Consider the following 20,664-nt stretch of genomic DNA (forward strand, 5'->3'; position numbering starts at 1 on the left):
TTTATCTTCACCATGTAAGACAGAGATTTCAGACTTAAGTCAATGACATGAAAATGGAAGGAATTCCCAACAAGCCCTGCAAAAGGATCCAAATGAGTGGGCTGCATATCTACCTGCAGTTTTTACCATCACGTAAATAGCTGCATATAAAAGTTTATACCGTCTGCCCTAAATATTATAGTTACAGTAAATTCAGGAATAAACCTTCCTGGTAGAATAACGGTATTAACTGTGTTTCAAAGGAAAATAGTGAAAAGGCCACCGATTTTTAAGAATAAGGGTGATGTGCAGAGCTGTAGTAACTACAGAGGGATTAAATTGATCAGTCACAGCATGAAGTTATGGGAAAGAGTAGTGGAAGCTAGGTTAAGAAGGGAGATGATGAATTAGTGATCAGCAGTATGGTTTTATGCCGGGAAAGAGCACTACAGATGCGATCTTTGCTCTGAGAGTGTTGATGGAGAAGTACAGAGAATGTCGGAAGGAGTTGCATTGTGTTTTTGTGGACTTAGAGAAAGCATATGACAGGGTGGCCAGAGAGGAGTTGTGGTATTGTATGAGGAAGTCGGGAGTGTCGGAGAAGTATGTAAGAGTGGTACAGGATATGTACGAGGGTAGTGTGACAGCGGTGAGGTCTGCGGTGGGAGTGACGGATGCGTTTAAGGTGGAGGTGGGGTTACATCAAGGATCAGCTCTGAGCCTTTTCTTATTTACAATGGTGATGGACAGGTTGACAGACGAGATCAGACAGGAGTCCCCATGGACTATGATATTTGCAGATGACATTGTGATCTGTAGTGAGAGTAGAGAACAGGTGGAGGAGACCCTGGGGAGATGGAGATATGCTCTAGAGAGAAGAGGAATTAAGGTCAGTAGGACTAAGACAGAATATATGTGTGTGAATGAGAGGGAGGATGGAGGAATGGTGAGGATGCAAGGAGTAGAGTTGGCGAAGGTGGATGAGTTTAAATACTTGGGGTCAATAGTTCAGATTAATGGTGAGTGTGGAAGAGAGGTGAAGAAGAGAGTACAGGCAGGATGGAGTGGGTGGAGAAGAGTGTCAGGAGTGATTTGTGACAGACGAGTACCTGTAAGAGTGAAAGGGTAGGTCTACAAGAGGGTAGTGAGACCAGCTATGTTATATGGGTTGGAGACAGTGGCATTGAAAAAAAGGCAGGAGTTTGAGCTGGATGTGGCAGAATTAAAGATGTTAAGATTTGGGTGTGACGAGGGTGGACAGGAATAGAAATAAGTATATTAGAGGGTCAGCCCAGGTTGGAAGGTTTGGAGACAAAGCCAGAGAGGCACGATTACGTTGGTTTGGACATGTGCTGAGGAGGGATGCTGAGTTTATTGGGAAAAAGATGCTAAGGATGAAGCTACCAGGTAACAGGAAAAGAGGAAGGCCTAAGATAAGGTTTATGGATGTGGTGAGAGAGGACATGCAGTGGTTGGTGTGACAGAGCAAGATGCAGAGGACAGGAAGAAGTTGAAATAGGTGATCTGCTGTGACGACCCCTAATGGGAACAGCCGAAAGAAGATGATGATGATTAAAAGGCCACACAGGAATATGCCAGCAAAGAACTTGGGAACAGTGTTATAAAATGTAAAGCAGAGTATGAACTTAACATCAGTGCAGATACCAAATTAAAGTACAACGCTTTCTTCAATTATGTCAGAAAATTAAGGAAAAATGCCCAAAAGATGCAGCAAGCTTAGCCACAATAACAACACACATTCCAATCCCAAGGATATTATATCAGAATATGTGTTAGCCAACAAATGTAGCGCTACCTCTGAGTGTCTGCCTTTCACACTTCCTTCTCTCAAGACGGGCATGCCCACCTTCTCTTGCATTTCCATCAAGTGTCAGTTCCACAACAGATAAACTAAGAAAGAGACGCACGCTCGTCCGCCCACAGAGACTCCAACAGTGTTCCACGAATCCTCCGATTATATTTTAGATGAACCACTTTAAACCACTAATTATATTTTCAAACAATTCCTAATCTAGGACCGAATAGGAGACGTACAAACGTGCTTTCATCTTTAATCATAAAGTGCCTAAATAAACTTAATTCTTGCACAGAAGCCAGGTACAAGTGAAACAAATCAGTATCCCAAACCATCTTAAATAACACTGCAAGAGTTCAGAGAAATAGACAAGATGCAAGGTAGAAAAATAATGGTCACTGTAATATGATGATTGGCTTCATTTACTCCCCCCCCCCCCCCCCAAACACACACACACTCAAAATTTGCTTTGAATGCACCTTAGTTGTAGCACGCTTAGGTATCTAATACCTTCCCACTCCCCCTTGTGTTATGCTAGGCTAGGTGCAATGTCCATTTTACATTCTAATGCTGATGCCAGATAATGACTTTCAGTTTTCTACAGTGAGCCAACACCTGTTGAAAAAATAAATCAGTAGAAATGTTTCCACTTGAGAGAGTACCTGTGTTTTGTATCATCATGTTCCCAGCAAAAATTTCCAAATCTTCCTTGTTAATAAACTCATTTGCAAATGCCAAAAACTCCATGACTGATAAAGTAGATAATGATCCCCAAAAATGCAGTGGCTAGTGTAAAACATGTTAATTTCCAAACACACAGCAAAATGCAAGGACCAACTGTAGGCACGCACAACTAAAAATGGATTCACACCAATAGTATCTAACCTAATACCAGTAATGTAATATCAGTGAAAATTCACAGTGTGTGTGTGTGTGTGTGTGTGTGTGTGTGTGTGTGTCTAAATATATATATATATATATATATATATATATATATATATATATCAAATAATAAGAAATATTCTTACACATACCAAATATGCTCATTTCCCAATAGAAGACATGACAATAGAGTTAGCAGAAACTTCAAAGATAAAAGATGACAGATTGGCACAGTGGCACAGAGGGATAGCACGGGAGCTTGGGTCTGACTAAAGCTGGGAGCTTGAGGGGCAGGATGAGGAGGGTTGGAGTGAATAGCAAATGCCAGCTTACTCATACTGTGTGAGAGAAATAGGTTTCACAGCCCACAGTGGTCGTGGTTTCTAGTGGAGGTTGAGACAGTGATCCAGAGGTACTGGGTGAGAAGTATTAAAGCATTGCCAGTCAGTGCTTTGCATTGTAGCCAGGGAGATGCATATGTGGTAGCAAGCATATACCAAACAGGCCTAGCAAAACATTTGACACTTCCGATAGAGTATGCAGCAGTGCAACCATTAGTGGAAAGGGAACTTAAGCAGAAAACATTTGTCTTTCTTGGTGATATCTCATGAAAAAATGGATGCTGAGGGTCAGCAGGAAGTGGAGAAAAAAATAACTGAGGAAAAAGGTCAGAAGAGTCCATTCTAATATTGTTGCTAATTATAATTCTCTAACATGTGGCCAAGAGCCACTTGAAAGAAAGAAACTCAAATGTATGCTATTATTTGGACCTCAGTCCTCAGATCGTCCCAGTGATTTACCAGAAAACCACACATTTTATGAGGAATAGCCCAAAAAGTTTAGGAAAGAATCTGGGCATTCTGCGAAAATCTGTACAGTTGAGAAGTGTGGTGCAGTGTTACAGATGGCCTGTGCAGCAAACTGTGCTTTTTTCTGCTCATTTAAGGTTTTTTTTTACGTTGTTTTAATAATGCTTTGTACAACTTAGCTTACTTTTTCCTTCCTGACACTGTGGAGAGCTGATGCCGCCAGTATTTTCATGAAGTGCGGGTGGACTGGACAGACATCAGCTTCCTTCTCTCATGTGCTGCTGAATCTTTGTGCTGATTGCTTAATCTGTAAGCTCAGATAACCAGTTATCTTGAAAAAAGGTGTTGTTCCGGGTTTCCGGGTTTATACTGGAAACTTCGGACAGCCGCACAAACCACTTAAAAAAACCTACAGGTCTTGTCTAACTTTTCCTGTAAGTCAGTGCATGTCACTGAAAATGTTACAGCATGTCATCTGTGACTCAGGGCTCTTCTTCCCCCAGAGGCAGAGGGGAACAGAATGGATGCTGGCCCAGAGGCAGAGGGAGTCCAAGGAACTTTGGGTCTCGAGAACCTTTTTCGGACAGACCTGGACAGTAACCCTGAGGGGTTTACCTGGCTGCTGTACTCTGGAGGCAGTCAGGGGATGATTGTCCTTGCACCCAGTGGCATGGGAGTCCATAACAATGGACTGCTAGGTGCTTCAAATCATATCCAGAGGATACTCTGTCTCTTTTTTGGTTCCCTCAAATTTCCCAGAAACCTCCTGGATGTACCACCCACGCAAAGGGAGGCAGCAGCACAGGTCATTTTCAAGCTGCTAGAAAAATGATCCACCAAAACCGTTCCCCCAGATCAGTCCGGATCGGGCTTCTACTCCAGGTTATTTTTTGGTGCCAAAGAAAACGGGGGACTTAAGGCCCATTCTGAACCTATTTACCCTGAACCTGTCAGTTGCCAAAGAGAGGTTCCAGATGGTCACATTATAGTCCATCATGCTTTACCTGCAAGAGAGTGACTGGATGTACTCTTTAGACCTCCAGGATGCTTACTATCACATAAAAATGCACAGAAGCTCCAGGAGGTTCCTCCACTTCTGGCTAGGAGTCAATCATTACCAATTTCGAGCCCTACCCTTTGGTCTCACCACAGCCCCCAGGGTGTTTACCAAAGTGATGGCAGTGGTATCGGCTCACCTGAGGCTTCAGGGGATGCAGGTCTATCCATATCTGGACGATTGGCTCCTCACTGCTCCCACCAGGTGTCTACTGTCCCAAACCAGGGATTATTTCCTGACTCTTGCCCTGCGTTTGGGGATTACAATCAACGCATCCAAATCTCTCCTAGATCCTATACAAGTGATAGACTACATTGGTGCCAGGATAGATACTCTTCAGTGCAAAATCTTCCTGACCTGGGAGAGAGTTCAAAACCTGAGGATGCATGTCTCCCTGATCTAGCACTCTCCTCTCCCAATGGCGGAATCGGTATTGAGGGTCTTAGGCTCGATGGCAGTGACCATAACTCTTCTCCCGTGTGCTCGATTACACACGAGAATTCTACAGTGGACTTTTGCTGTACATTGGTCCCTATTGGAACTGCTATTGACATATTCTATTCAGCTCAGTCGAGTCTGTCGGACCTTTTGTCCCAGCCCCGGCCTAAGCCACAGTGACCATGGATGCCTCCCAATACGGGTGGGGGGGCATTGTTCGGGCAGGACAGTCCAAGGTCTGTGGTCCCCCATAGAGACCAGCTTGCACATAAATGTCCTAGAGATGAGGGCGGTCCTTCTAGCATTGCAAGCCCTTCATGCCTTTCTTCCTCTCGGGACGATTGTTATTCAGTCAGACAACATGTCAGTGGTCTGATATATCAACAAACAGGGAGGGACCAGATCTTACCCCCTTTGTCGCGAGGTCATGAAAGTGTGGGAATGGGCGATCTCTGGTCGCTTTCTCATCGCAATGCACATTCTGGGACAGTCCAACAACCTAGCAGACAGGCTAAGTCGGACCATTCTGATGCCTTATGAGTGGTCTCTGAATCTGTCAGTAGCAGAACAGATCTTCAGCGAGTGGGGACAACCTTGCTGTGATCTCTTCACATCTCCTTCCAACGTGAAGTGCAGCAAGTTTTTCGCTCTGAACCCCCTGGCGGGGGAGTCCCCCAGAAATGCTCTAGTTCATGCTTGGCTTCCCAGTCTTCTGTATGCTTACCCGCCAGTACCTCTCATTCCAAGGTTTCTACAGAAAGCCCATCGACTGGGGAGCACATTGGTTCTTAATTCCCACGTTTTGGCCTCCGCAGGTATGGTTTCCCTTCCTTTGGTCTCACGTTCAGGCTCCGCCTTGGATCCTAGATCCCATTCAGGATTTAATTTCACACCCTTCGGGGGGTGCCTTATCCGAATCTGGACAGCCTGAAGCTCACAGCTTGACTGCTCCAGTTCTCGTGATTGCTAGGACTCCTGGACTATCCTCCTCAGTTAGATCTATTTTGGTGGCTGCTCATAAGTCTTCGACCAGGAAGGTTTATCGCAGCAAGTGGAAACGTTTTTCCTTTTGGGCCTCTTAAAGGAGTTTAGACCCTTTCACGACTTTTTTTTCTGCCATTCTCTATTTTCTAGCTGATATTTTTCATCACGGAGCTAGTTCTTCTACTGTAAAAGTTCAGTTGGCTGCCATCTCTCATTTTCATGTGGGCGAGAATTCTGCTTCTTTAGCCTCTTCCAGACTGTGCAAAGCCTTAATCAAAAGCACCTTTTTGTTATGACCCCCTGTCAAAGATCCTGTTCCCCCATGGGACCTTACAATGGTTCTTCAAGCTTTGGTCGCTCCACCTTTCGAGCCTTCCGCAATGGCAGGTCTGAAATTTTTATCTTGGAAAACAGCTTTTCTGTTGGCTATTACCTCTGCAAAAAGGGTTTCAGAATTACAGGCCTTGTCCATCAAAATTCCTTACATGATTTTTCACAAAGATAGGGTTTCCCTTCGAACCAATCCACCCTTTCTTCCTAAGGTGGCATCACCAGTCAATATTAATCAGACCATCAATTTGCCTGTGTTTTTTCCTAATTTTACTACCAAGATGGAATTATAAACTCCACATGTTGGATGTTCATAGACTGTTATGATTCTATTTACACAGGACAAAAAATTTCCGTAAATCTGACCAATTGTTTGTATCCTTCTATAGACCATTTTTGGGGAACCCATCTCCAAGGTCACTATAGCTAGATGGATTTCTTCATGCATCCTGCAGGTCTTTAAGGACAGAGGTCTGTTTCCTCCAGGTCAGGTGAAATCTCATTCCACTAGGTCCATGGCTACGTCTGCAGCCTTTTGGTCTAGAGTGTCTTTGGATGATATTTGTTCTACAGCTACTTGGTCCTCATCTCATACTTTTATTTCTCACTACAAATTGGATTTGACTTCCAAAAGGAAAACATCCTTTTGTTCCATGGTGCTCCAGAATATCCTTCCATGAGGGCATCCCAGGAGTTTTGTAGCTGGGGACTCTGTCCCACAGGTTGAAGATCAAATGAAGTAAACTACTTCAGATAAAGAAGTTATGTATTTACCATAACGTTCCATCTGAGTAGTTGTACTTCATTAGTCTTCAACCGTCTCTCCCTCCTTCCTCCGGACTTTGGCATATGATCAGCCTATGGGCTGCAATTTAGGTCACAAGTAAAGTTTCAGGTTGGGTTATCAGTATGAGGTTCAGCAGACTTGATCTGGGGATGGAAGGCAGTGGAGGTGTATTATGGGTAAGGGGAGGTGTTTGGAGCTCGGAGCTGATGCTAGTAAAAGTTGCCGGCTCGGATCCAATACAGATCCGTAACCCACAGGTTGAAGACAAAGTACAACTACTCAGATGGAACGTTATGGTGAGCACATAACTTCTTTTATAATATAAACTCTGTTTACTAATGCTGTTAATCCCTCTGGGAATTCTAACGTATTAGTGTATTCTTTGTGTGCTTAATACTGCTTTTAAGCAGTTATGGTGCTTTTTCTAAAATGTCTTATGACTTGTGGTGGGAAATTGAAGTTTTATGGTGTCATTTGATTACTAGGGACTGTCTTTTGGTAGTTTGCTAAGAGACCTATTGTTTCACTTGTTTATCTGCTTTATTTTGAAGTTCTGATAGGAAAATATTGCATTTTTTCACCACTGTACTCATCCCTCATTAGACCCATTATAGAATACAACGCCCCATTTGGTATGTACCTCTCAAGACATCTGCAACAACTGGAAAGGCCTCAGAAATACCTCACTAAAAGAATCACAGGCCTAAAGCAGATGCCCTACGCTGACCGCCTTAAAAAACTCCAGCTATACTCTGTCGCATATCGTCTACTCAGAGGCGATCTCTCCTTAACATACAAGGCCATGTCAAACACAGAGCTGTTGGACATGCTACACTTAAAGAAATCCCAATCCCTCAGAGCTACACGCTCCAGGGATCTAAACCTTGTCATCACAATAAAAAAAACATGCTGGAGGGATAGGTTCCTGACCCAGAGACTCCCCAGACTCTGGAATAGATTGCCCATACATGTCAAGCAGAGTGCCTCTTTGGACCTCTTCAAGAGGAACCTTGACGATTGGATGGGAGAAAGGAAATTCACCCCAGGGATCACGTCAGTCGCCCTGCTAGACAGGGGTCCAGGAAAGTAAATAATGTGGGAAGAAATAGCCAGGGAATTGTTATGTCTAGGCTTGTATAGGCCCTAGGGCTGACAGCCTAGTACCAACCTGTGAACCTATTTTTCCTTCATTTTAAGATATTTTTTCCAATCTAGTGTTTATTATTTTCCTTATTTACAATAATGCAGGTCATAAAGCTATGAATCAACAGTAGATAACATTTTTCCACATACCATTGTTTACAGAATAACATTATGAAACCCTAAAGAGTACAGCAATTACTAAAAACTTACCTAGAATGCGATAATTGCTTTGCTTAGTACTTTGAGAACAAAGCTATTGGTAATATCCCCTTTGTTAGGTTATCAATTAGTATTACATTCACACATGTACCTAATAAGGTAAACAGTAACTATTTACACTTTGATGTCATCCTAGATTACCATTAACTCCACTCTAGATTCTTACAAGGGAGAATTTGTGAGCTATGGAGATATGAATTAACGCTTGTTCCATAATATACTGCTTTTTAAAAGTATTTTATATAGTTTTAAGCTAAGATATCTAGTAGTATTTTGCAATAATTCTGATGGTGTGTGTGTGTTTCTTTCAGCTTTTCGTAATTAACTTACTTGCTAAGATGTATTTCTTAGCTATATTTTTAAATTCTTCCCATGTGACTTTAGATCTGTCCAACCAATTTTTTGTTATATAAAATTTCAGTCGAGCACATAATGTAATTAAGATGTGTTTATTTATATAAGTGAGGTTTTCTGGAATTATATGTAGTACTGCAGTTTCCCACGACAAAGTTGATTTTGTATAACCTTTTTTCTCCAGTTTAGACCTTCGTCAACACCACAATTTAAATACCTTTTTGCAGCTCCAAAAGATATGCAGGGTGTCTGCTACCATTGTAGGGCAGAATGAGCAATACGGGAAGTGTGTAGGATTTATCTTGTTTAAAAAGGCAGGAGTATGATACGAATCATTATTTATAATGATTTATGTATAAATTAATTTTTTGAAGGGGTCACTTTCATGGTGTGCTCTATTGCTATTGTTTTTTTGATTTGGGGTAATGTTTTTGTTTTTTTCCTCCCAGAACTTTGTGTATAGAAGCGAGTTTTGATGTTTGATTTTTATTATTAACCTGTAGATGTTTGATAGAATTTTGGATTTGAGTAGTAGCGATTTATGTATCAGCTGAGAAATATTGATATCTTGTTCATTTGTTTTTATATTTGAGGTTATTGAATTGACTAGGAGAAGTATTTGTCTAATTATTATATTGTATTTTTTGGTTACACCCAAATTATTTCAGATGGTTTCCATTGTGAGTTTTTTTAATAGGTAGAAATCCCAAACAGTACAGTTTTTTATTAAGGGATATTGATCTAGATCCAGAATGCAGTTACTTAGGTGTAGGTTTGGGTTGAGGTGAATTGGTTGTAGGAGAGTAAGAGTATCTTTGAGCTGTAGGGATGCTATTAGCTTCTGGAATACTAAGATTTTGTTTTTAATTACTGGATGGAGTTTAAGTGACTTAAAGATCTTTTGGTTAATATATGGGATAGTTTTAAGATTTATGTTTGTTGAGGTTGTATATTGAAAGTACAGTTTTATCCCCAATGGGTACCATTCTCTACCAGATGGTACATAATTTATTTGGATAATAGACTGGCACTTATAATCTCGAAGTATAATTGGAAGTCGGGTAGTCTGAGCTCCCCTTTTTCTTTTGGTAGTGTTAATTTACAGTAACTGATTCTAGTGTTTTTTGGATGCCATATAAATTTTGCAAGTTGTGTTTTCATATTGTTGAAGAATTTATTTGGTATATTAATAATAATAGCATTTAATTGGTATAGAATTTTTGGGAGAATATTCATTTTAATAATAGCTGCTTTAGATAAAGGGGATAGTTTTAAGTGTTTCCATCTGTTAATATCATTTGTAATAGTTGACCATGTTTTATAGAGGTTGTTTCTTTATATCTCCATTTGAGAGTGATTAAATAGGGTACCCAGATATTTTAAAGAATAGTTTACTTTAATTTTTGTTTCTGGAAAAAAGAACTCCTTGTGGGATAGGGGATTCATTTTAAGATATTTATTACCAATTTAACACTACTAGAGCCATTTTTATCTCTAAATCTTGATTTTTACCGCATATTACTTTATTTGCATTTTCCCTGGAGATTTTTTCATGTCTGACAAGGGAATCTCTAAGTAAATCCTTATTTATGCTGTTTTAATATATTTCTGTTTTAGTTGAGGGCACATATTTGATCTTTTCATTGAAGAACACTTGTTCATTCACCTTCTTAACTGAATAAACTAATTGAAACTTCAACGAGACATCTTTGTTCCTCCCACAGGGAGAGTATCAGAGAGAAAGTCTCCTAGATCTGCTAACTAAAGTGATTTTATCTGGACTAATCCTTTTTACTCTGTTTCTTGTTAGTCCTGTTACCCTCTGGGTCACAGATGGGATAACAGACTTGATTCAAACCTTCTAGATTACCTTTGTCTTCTGTCAAAGATAGGGATGACACTTTTACCCTATAATGGGCTATAATAACACCATTGTAGTAATGCTATTAATAGATGGGTCATGTCCTTCCTGTTTTAATAAAAGTTGTCATTTTGGGGAAAAGTGCTGACCAATGGTTCATAGATTCATACTAGACTATCTGCCCTAGGGCATTTATAAACCTAGCCAGAGTGTGTTTGGCTTTCGCCACACATTTTAAATGAATTTTGCTATGCCCTTTTTCGAGGTTAGTATACTGTGCCTCTGTCTAACAGTGACACAGACGTGATACCCGGGGTAAACCTACTATCTCCCATCCACTCATCAAGATTCCTCTTGAAGAGAGTCAGTGAGGGACTCTGCCTAACCTGGACTGGGATTTTATTCCAGAGTGAAGGGAGCCTCTTGGTTATGAATCTGTCCCTCCAGCATGTCCTATTTATTTCAGTGCTGAGGTTCAAGTCTCTCGAGCACGTAGCTCGATGGGATTTGGATTTTCTGAGGTGCAGCATGTCCATTAATTACGGGTTGGACATGGCTTTATACGTCAGGCACAGATTGCCTCTGAGCAGGCGGTATGCCACTGAGTAGAGCTGGAGTTTGTTTAACTGGGCAGCATATGGCATCTGTTTGAGCCCTTTGATCCTCTTGGTGAGGTACTTTTGGGGTCTTTCCAGCTGCTGCAGGTGTCTGGTAAGGTACATCCCAAAAGGGGCATTGTACTCAATTATGGGCCTGATGAGGGATGAGTAAAGAGGCATGATGACCTCCCCTGATCTAGATGTGAATCCCTTCATGATTAGGTGGGCTATATAAAATGTTTTTGTAACCACTTTGGCCACGTGGTTGTCAAATGAGAGATTGCTATCAACTTGGGTCCCCAGGTCCCTAATTACGTTTTCCTTACTTAATGGATTACCACCTATGTGGTAATTTGTGGGCACTTTGTTTTTGCCAAAGGGGATGACTATACACTTTTTGGCGTTTAGCTTGAGGCCATGGCTCTGGCACCAGTTGTCTGTTTCTATGAGGCCCTTTTGTAGGATGCTTGTGTCGGCTGGAGAGTCGATTATGGTGCCCAGTTTGCAGTCATCTGCGAACTTGGTCAGCCACAGTCCTTCCACGTTAGCCTGTACCTCCGAGAAATATATACTGAACAAGAGAGGTCCCAGGACTGAGCCTTTTGGGACACCACTTGTAACTGGTTTGGAGTCTGACATGGCTCCAGCAGTTCTAACCATGTGGGTTCTGTCCTTGAACCAGTTTGCAACCCATCTAGTGACATAGGGGTTTATATTTAAGCTGGTGAGCTTATCTATAATGCCCGAGTGGGATATTGTATCGAAGGCTTTTGCAAGGTCCAGATAGGCTGTGTGGACCACCTTCCCCTCGTCAGTGGCTTTGGTGACTTGGTGACTGTTTCAAAGAAATCAACCAGGTTTAAGAGGCAGGATCTGCCCTTAACAAAGCCGAACTGGGTAGGATCCAGTGTCTGTAGGTCCCCAATATCTTTATTTATGAGGTCCATGATGATCCTTTCCATAGCTTTGCAGACCAAACTAGTCAGGCTTATGGGGCGATAGTTTCCAGGATCCGTTGAGGCACCACCTTTGTGGAGAGGGACCACTGTTGCTGTACGCCACTCTCTGGGTGCATATCCTGTAGTAAGGCTGAGATTGAACAGTAGTTTTATGTTTGGGTTTAGTTCTTCTTGGAGTTCATGTAGGACGCAGCCCAGGACACTGTCTGGTCCCATTGATGCTGTGTTTTTTGCTTTGGAGAGGGCGGCTCTTACCTGAGCATCTGAGATGTCAGGGGGGGGCAGCACTCTGCTGGGATAGATATTTGCCCTTTTGGTGGGGAAGGGGGGGGGGAGAAGTTTGCGCTGAACCTGTCAGCTAGGATGTTGGCAATGCCTGTGGGTTTGGTGTATTTTTTGTCATTTTGGACTATTTCTGAGCATATCTGGGAATTCCCACCCAGGTTCCTAACATAACTAAAGAAAGCCTTGTGATTATCCTTGGTGTCCTGTGCAATTTTTCTCTTGAAGCTGGCCTTAGACGATTTTATGAGTGCCCGTAGTTTTTTGCCAATACTGATCAGAGATGCCTTCCCTTTTTGGGATTTTGCTCTATCATGTAGTAGCTTCCTCCTTCTATTGTATAGTTTGTTTATGGCTGGGGTCCACCAGACAGGACGCCTAACTTTGGAGGACTGGGTCTTGGTTTTATTTGGGATTGCATGATCCATGCATTCCTGAAGGTGTTCATAGAATGCGTTTATAAAGGATTCTGCGGTCTAGGCCGTATTTTCCACAGGCCTGGGGGCTTTGAAGGATTCCACCTCGGTTTTGAGGAGTGTGAAATTTTCTTTAGAGAAGTTTTTCACTGTGGTTTTCTGGGCAGGGGCTGGGGTCGGGATGTGAATATCTAGTGAGATTAGTTTATGGTCTAATCTTACCGGTGAGGGATACACTTCTGGTCTGGAGCATAGAGTCTCCATGTTGGTGATGATCAGGTCCAGTATGTTTTCCCCTCTTGTGGGAGTGGCAACAAGTTGTTCCATAGCATTTGAGTTTATAAATTCTAGGAACCTTCGGGCTAGTGTAATGCTCCCAGTCTATGTTAGGGTAGTTGAAGTCGCCCAATATAATGGTGTTTGGAGAGACCTTCATATTTTCCAGTGTTCTCAGGAAGGCCGAGTGGGGTTCCTGGGTTTGGGAGGGTGGTCTGTAGCAGGCTATAAACTGGAAGGCAGTTTTACCCACTGTTAGTTGCACATGGATAGTCTCTGATGCTTCGTGCTGTGCCACCAACCTGGAGGTGTGGGTATCTTTGACGAATATTGATACTCCCCCTCCTTTTGTGGTTCAGTCCAAGTTTTGGGGCCGAAAAACATGGTATGAGGTATAACCTTGTAGTGCTGGGGTGCTCTCGGGAGCCTTGAACCAGGTTTCTGTTACTGCACAGATATCGATGTTCTCCATGCTAAGGAGAGTTTTGAGTGTGTGCATCTTGAGGTTTAGACTTCTGGCGTTGAGTAGCATTACTCTTAGTTTCTTATCCCTTGTGATACCTATGGAGGTGGGTTTGTCTTTTGAGCCTTGCCTAAAAAAGGCACTATGGAGGTGACAAGAGCCTTTGCCAATATCCGAAAGCTCAGGGGTGACAGGTGCAAGCCGTCCCTAGCGAAGCATCGTGGCTTGTCGAGCATGTCATCCCAGGCAGACAGGCATTGGATCCCCTTTGAGTGACACCAATACTTAAGCCAATTGGTGAAATTGATCATCTTGCCTTCATATTGTGGCATCATTCTTGGTGAGGGTAAGATGCTACTCAAGGTCAGGGTCATACCGGCCTGGGCTACATGCTCAGAGAGCTCCTCTATGTCTCTTTTCATGCAGTCCAGGGAGGTACGTCTCAGGTCATTCACACCAGCATGGACAATGACTGAGTCATATTTGTACTTGCCTTGGAGTGACCGGAGTGCTTGTGTTATGTGGCGGATCCTAGCACCCGACAGGCAGCTCACCGTGACCTTCTCCTTGTTCAGCCTGGTGAGCGGGACGTCAGTGTGCCTGACGATAGAGTCACCTATTACAAGTGTATCAGGTGTGTTGTTTAGCCTTAAGGGCTGTGACTGTTCGGCACACTGGCTTTGTGAGCTATGTTTTGCATGTGTTTTGTTTTGGGGTAGCGGTTGCTTGGGTGTCTGCTTTGGAGGTCTCTGCTGCTTAAGCAGATTTTTATTTAGAGCCTTTGAGTATGTTTTTTTGTGTTTATGTGTTTGGTTTGCTGTCGTGGTAGGTCTATGGGTCTTTACTCTTTGCATGTATAGAAATTAATATGTCTAAAGTTAACAACTAGAAGTTGATGTCATACATGCCTGAGTGAACTGTTTTGTGGTAGGGCTAGCTTAAAAATGAATAATTTTTCATCAGCTAATATTCTGTACTGAGAGCACAGATTAATTTTTAGTCTGAGCCATCTTTTACAGGAGAGCAGAACTGTAGCACTGTAAAAATGAATATTAATTATAAAGCTTGTTCATAGATGGTGTACTAAAAGATGTGAAAGAATGATGTTCTTCATACCACATTGCTGCAGTCCTAACACTTGGGTAGTCCGCTGTCCCAGTCGGCCCGAATACCAAAGTATATGGCTGACGTCGGTCAAGGCGCATTAGTCTGACGTCAGGACGTCAGGGTACAAATGCACATGACCGACGTCATATCCTCAGTCTTTTTTGCCGCATGGTCCGATGCAGAAGCAGTTTTGCAAGTGCAGGTTGGCGTTCTGAGATTTTCCGAAGTCGGAGTTTCAGACCGAATCCAAGTTGGCTAAGTACCCCGTTGGGGATTATTTTGGTTTTTTCTTGCCTCAGTATTTTACCGGATGTCAGAAAAAGGGAATAACTGTATTTCTTGTGGGAAACAGATACCTCATAGGGATTACCATACCTTGTGTATACCTTGCTTAGGGCCTGAGCACGACGTTGTTGGCTGTCGCTCTTGTGCTAGATTTAACAAACGCACTATAAAGAGAAGATTAGATTGTGCCAGGTTAGTTTTTGGGAAGCGGTGTAATTATAAAATGCCGTCGGATGCTCCGGCGCCCGCTTCGTCAAAGAAGCGCAAGGACAAAACAGCAAAGCCTAGGCTGGAAGAACCATCCGTCCCGGACGTCGGTTCTTTAGAGGGCTCGGTGGAGCCAGGGGTTCAGCCAGAAATTTCTTTGGAATCCCGAGGAGAGACTTTATTACTGCAAGATGTGACCTCTCAGGAGGTAGGCCAGGCGGAAGGGGCTTCTCAGGTAGCTGTTCTTCCCTCCCTTCCTAAGGTGGTTAGGCCCTCCCCTGCTGTTTCCAAGGCTTCTCCCAGGGGCAGGCCAGGTTTTGTTTCAGGAGTTACCCCTAGTTCTTCAGGGTCTGTACCTAAGAAGCATATGCTTAAGATGGCAGAAGATTTGATTACAATGATTAGAGGTTCTATGCCCCCTCCTGATAAGAGGCCTAGGGTGCAACCTGAGCTTGGGAGTTTTGAGCAGTGTTCGGATGCTTCTGAGTCTTTGGCTGAAGATTTGCAGGAGTATTCCCCTTACTCTGATTCTGATGTAGATGATTCTACTCCTTCTGCTTCTCCTCCTGAGGATTTTTCATTTTCAGAGACTCTTCATTCCATGAGGGAGCATTTTAAATGGGAAGGTCAGGATTTCTCTGATTCCAGGAAAAGGCTTAGGGAATTTTTGTTTCTACCCCAGCATAGGCCTTTAGCTATACCTCCTGTTCTAGATGTAGTAGAGGATGTTTTGCAGAGGCTTCTCTGAACCCTGACTCTTTGCCTCCTGCTCCAGTTAAACCGGATAGATATTATAGGGTGCCTGAAGCTCATAAGTATCTTTTTAAGAGTCCTAGGGCAGACCCAGAAACTGTTTCACAGGGGCCTAAAGGTGTTAAGGCTTCTGTTGTTAAAAATCCTGTTCCTCCAGATAAAGAGGCTAGGGCTTTGGATAGATGGGGAAAGAAAGTGTATACTTCTTCCACTTTGGCCATGAGAGCTTTGAATTGCCAGTTTCACATGTTGAAATACCAAAATTATCTCCTTTCACAATTAAAGTCTAAGGTAGATGCTTTGGCGGAAGGTATTGAGTGTAAAGAGTTGCAGGATTTAGTTCATGTTTCTGAACAGGTGGGTAAGCATTCTTTGCAATGTGGTTTTGATGCTGTGCAGGCCTCTTCGAGGGTGGCTGCCACTGGTTCGGTTCTTCGCAGGCACGCCTGGTTGAGAGATCAGAATTTAGCTGAGCATGTGAAAACAAGGATTTTAGATGCTCCTTTACAATCTGATGTGTTGTTTGGTTCGCCTGTGGAAGCAGTTCTAAAGAAAATGGAAGACAAGGCTAAGTCTATGCAGACTGTTAAAGATTTTTTGCAGGTTCAGCCTCCGAAGTTTAGTAGAAATTGGCCTTCCAAGGGGTGGACATATCCTGCTTATGATTCCCAGTCTAGGGGTAGGTCTAGACGTGGTAGAGGCAGAGCTCAAGGGTCTTTTAGGCCTAGAACAGGGAGTTCACCTGCTCAGTCTTCTGGTGAGGGTAGGGGTCAGTCCTTTCGTGAACAGACACAATGACCTGCCTTTTCAGCTGCCAGAATCTTCTCGTCTGGCAGCACCTTTGGGAGGAAGGTTGGCACTTTTCAAAGAAAACTGGAGTTTAATTACCCAAGACAGATGGGTATTGGATATCATTCACCACGGTTACAGGTTTTATTTCCATACCTTGCCTCTTTTCAAAGGCATGCCAGACATTCCTCCTCAACAAAGGAAAGAGGCTCACAAGCAAATTTCTCTGTTGCTCCAAATAGGGGCCATTCAGCCGGTTCCTGTGCCAGAAAGGGGCCTAGGATTTTATTCTCGCCTGTTCCTAGTACCAAAAAAGGGGAACACTTGGAGACCAATTTTGGATCTGTCTATCCTCAACACTTATCTGGACATTCCCAAGTTCAAAATGTTGACGTTACAACAGCTTTTACCTCTGCTGGGCAAAGATCACTGGATGGTAACTTTGGATCTCAAGGAAGCCTACCTTCATGTTCCTATCAGACTAATTTGCAGGAAATATCTGCGTTTTCGAGCTGGGAATTCTCATTATCAGTTCTCTGCATTGCCCTTTGGCTTATCTACTGCGCCCAGAGTATTCACAAAGGTTCTGGCTCCAGTGGTAGCTTTCTTCAGGCTAAAAGGAATACAAATCTATCCTTATTTGGACGATTGCCTGATTCTGGCTCAAGGAAGGGACGTGCTTCTTCAGCATTTGGAATATGTGATAGCAGTGCTAAGATGCCTAGGGTATTCTGTGAACGAAATAAAGTCCAGTCTAGTACCCTCTCAAGACATGTGCTTTCTGGGTGTGAGACTGAATACAGCAACCCAGATGGCCTTTTTAACCCCGGACAAACAAAAGAATCTTTCTCTTTACTTCCATCAACTATCTCATCAGTCCGGGCTGACTGCAAGGACAGTCCTTCAAGCCTTAGGGTTCATGGCATCTTGTATTCTGGTACTTCCCAATGCCAAACTGCATATGAGGAAGCTACAATGGTATCTCAAAAATGTCTGGACACAGCACTGCCAGGATTTGGACACTGTCATTCAAATAATACCTTGCATTCAAAAGGAATTTTTGTGGTGGGCTCAGGAATGTCACCTAAACAAGGGACTCTCTGTGACCCGGCCAGAGGCGAGTCAGATTCTAACGACAGATGCGTCAGACACAGCTTGGGGAGCTCATCTGAATGGAAAGTGGATACAAGACAAGTGGCCTGCCAGACTGCAGCATCTACATATCAACATGAAGGAGATGTTAGCAGTCCAGTTTGCATTACTGGCTTTCAAGGATTTACTTCTTCCAGGGCAGGTGTTGATTCTAACAGACAACACAACTGTCATGTGGTACATCAACAAACAAGGGGGAACACATTCTTATCCTCTCTGCAGGCAAGCAATGATTTTGTGGGAGACTGCGTTAAGCTTGCAGCTGAATCTTCAAGCAAGGTTTCTGCCAGGAGCACAGAACTCCTTAGCAGATGTGTTAAGCAGGCAAATCATGGATCCCCACGAGTGGAAACTGGATCTTCATGTATTTCAGACATTGACAGTGTCATGGGGAACTCCAGACATAGATCTGTTCGCTTCTCCACTAAACCACCAGATGCCAAAGTTTTGCACGAAAAGGTTTCATCACACAGCCTGGAAAGTGGATGCTCTTTCTTTCAGTTGGAAAAATCTTCATGTGTATGCCTTTCCACCTCTGCCTCTCCTCCCAAAGGTACTTCTAAAGGTCAGACAAGACAAGCCAAGGATGATTTTAATAGCTCCAGATTGGCCTCGCAGCACTGGTACCCATTGCTGAGGAGTCTGGTAAGGAAGCCTCCATGGCCCTTACCTTTGATTCCACACCTATTGTCTCAGAAGGACGGGCATCTGCTCAATGTCAAGCTTCACTCTCTTCATCTAACAGCCTGGCATATTCTGTTTTGAACCATGGCAGGTCTCAGCTTCCTCAACAAGTTTTGAATGTGATTATGGAAGCCAGAAGACCTAGTACAAGGAAAGTGTACGCAGGAAAATGGAAGAGATTTTTATTTTGGTGTGCAGCAAAGGATTTGGATGTTTCTGTGCCAAATTTGAGTGTGGCTCTTCAATATCTTACTGAGTTATTGGACAAAGGTTTGTCTTTCTCTTCCATTAAGATTCATGCTGCAGCAATTTCAGCTCACTATGATTGTGACCCACCATTGTTTTCTCATCCTTTGTTCAAGCAATTTCTTAGAGGGGCAAAGAATATAAGACCCCACGTAGAGCTCCTACTCCTGCTTGGGACCTCAATTTTGTGTTGGAGAAACTCACTCTACAACCTTTTGAGCCTGCAGCTACTGCTGAATTGAAATATTTGTCATGGAAGACTGCATTTTTGTTAGCCATTACATCTGCAAGAAGGGTGTCTGAATTGCAGGCCCTTATGGCGGTTGAGCCTTTCCTGATTTTTCATAAGGATAGGGTATCTTTACGTACTAATCCTTCCTTTATGCCTAAAGTGGTTTCTAGTGTGGCTTTAAACCAAACTATTCATTTGCCTACCTTTTATGCAGATCCCCAAAATAAGGGGGAAAATATTTTGCACACTTTAGATGTACACAGGCAGTTGCGTTATTATTTAAGCAGGACTAAGGATTTTAGGCAGTCTCAGCAGTTGTTTGTTTCTTTTGCTTTGAGTTCTCAGGGCAAGCCTGTGTCAAAACAAACTATTTCTAAGTGGATTGGGTTTTGCATTACATTTTGTTATTCCCATCATGGTAAGGAGATTCCAGCTGGGATTAGGCCTCATTCCACTAGGGCTACTGCCACTTCAACAGCGTTTCTAAGGGGGGTGGCAACTAAGGATATTTTGGAGGCAGCTACTTGGAGTTCAGTGCATACTTTCTCTAAGCATTACCACCTTCCTCTCTACTCTAAATCTAGGGCTGGTTTTGCCATGGCTATTTTGCAGGGCATGTTGTCAGCTCCTGCTTCCTTATGATTTGCCAGCCTCCCTTACCTCTGCTTTGGGATTCTACCCAAGTGTTAGGACTGCAGCAATGTGGTATGAAGAACATAGTACAGTTTTGTACCTACCATAAATGTAGATGTTCAAGATCCACATTGCTGCAGTCCAATTACCCTCCCTCCTTCCCTCTGTGTTTAGGGGTGGTTGTGTGGGTGAGGTTATACTCTTGTAAATTTGTATATATTGTATATATATTTGGTGCAGGAGTGTGTGGTGTTTTTTGGTTTTAGCCTTATCTTTTTAGGGTCTTCTGACATCTGGGGCAAGAAAAGACTGAGGATATGACGTCGGTCATGCGCATTTGTACCCTGACGTCCTGACGTCAGACTAATGCGCCTTGACCGACGTCAGCCATATACTTTGGTATTCGGGCCGACTGGGACAGCGGACTACCCAAGTGTTAGGACTGCAGCAATGTGGATCTTCGAACATCTACATTTATGGTAGGTACAAAACTGTACTTTTCCCAGATTTCTCAACTGTTTATGCTGTAGTCAGTGTACTGCACCTAGTCACAGCCTTCCTTTGATTGTTTGCAGAATTGTTATTCTGAGCATATATTATTTTGGATTTAAAAATAGGAGTGGAGTCCTGGGTTCTTATCAGCAGACTGAAGACGCATGTTTTCAAATGCGTCTTGGTCGAACTGACAAAACCGAAACTGCAAAATATTGAAGCGGCATGTAAGCAAATTCTTTCCCTGGGAATCTTAATCTCATGTTTTAATCTGCTTTTTTTTTTTGTTTGTTTTTTTTTGTTTTGTTTTGTTGGAACAGCGATTTTTTTTCTGACAGTTCGGTTTTGTAAGCTTTCGCTTACATGGGGTCGATTAATCACCGTTCGCTTGCCTAAGCGTTCGGTGATCTAATATAGACCCGGAGTCCCC

The 20,664-nt window shown here is 43.0% G+C and overlaps 1 protein-coding gene across 4 annotated transcripts in view; it reads left to right on the forward strand.

The window, feature by feature from the left end:
• ARHGAP21 (Rho GTPase activating protein 21) overlaps positions 1-20,664 on the forward strand; it is a 2,418,417-nt gene that overhangs the window by 1,973,451 nt on the left and 424,302 nt on the right. The window lies entirely within an intron of this gene.

This window comes from Protopterus annectens, chromosome 12.part0, assembly GCF_019279795.1.
Source record: "Protopterus annectens isolate FY-2018-M chromosome 12.part0, PAN1.0, whole genome shotgun sequence".
NCBI lineage: Eukaryota > Metazoa > Chordata > Ceratodontiformes > Protopteridae > Protopterus > Protopterus annectens.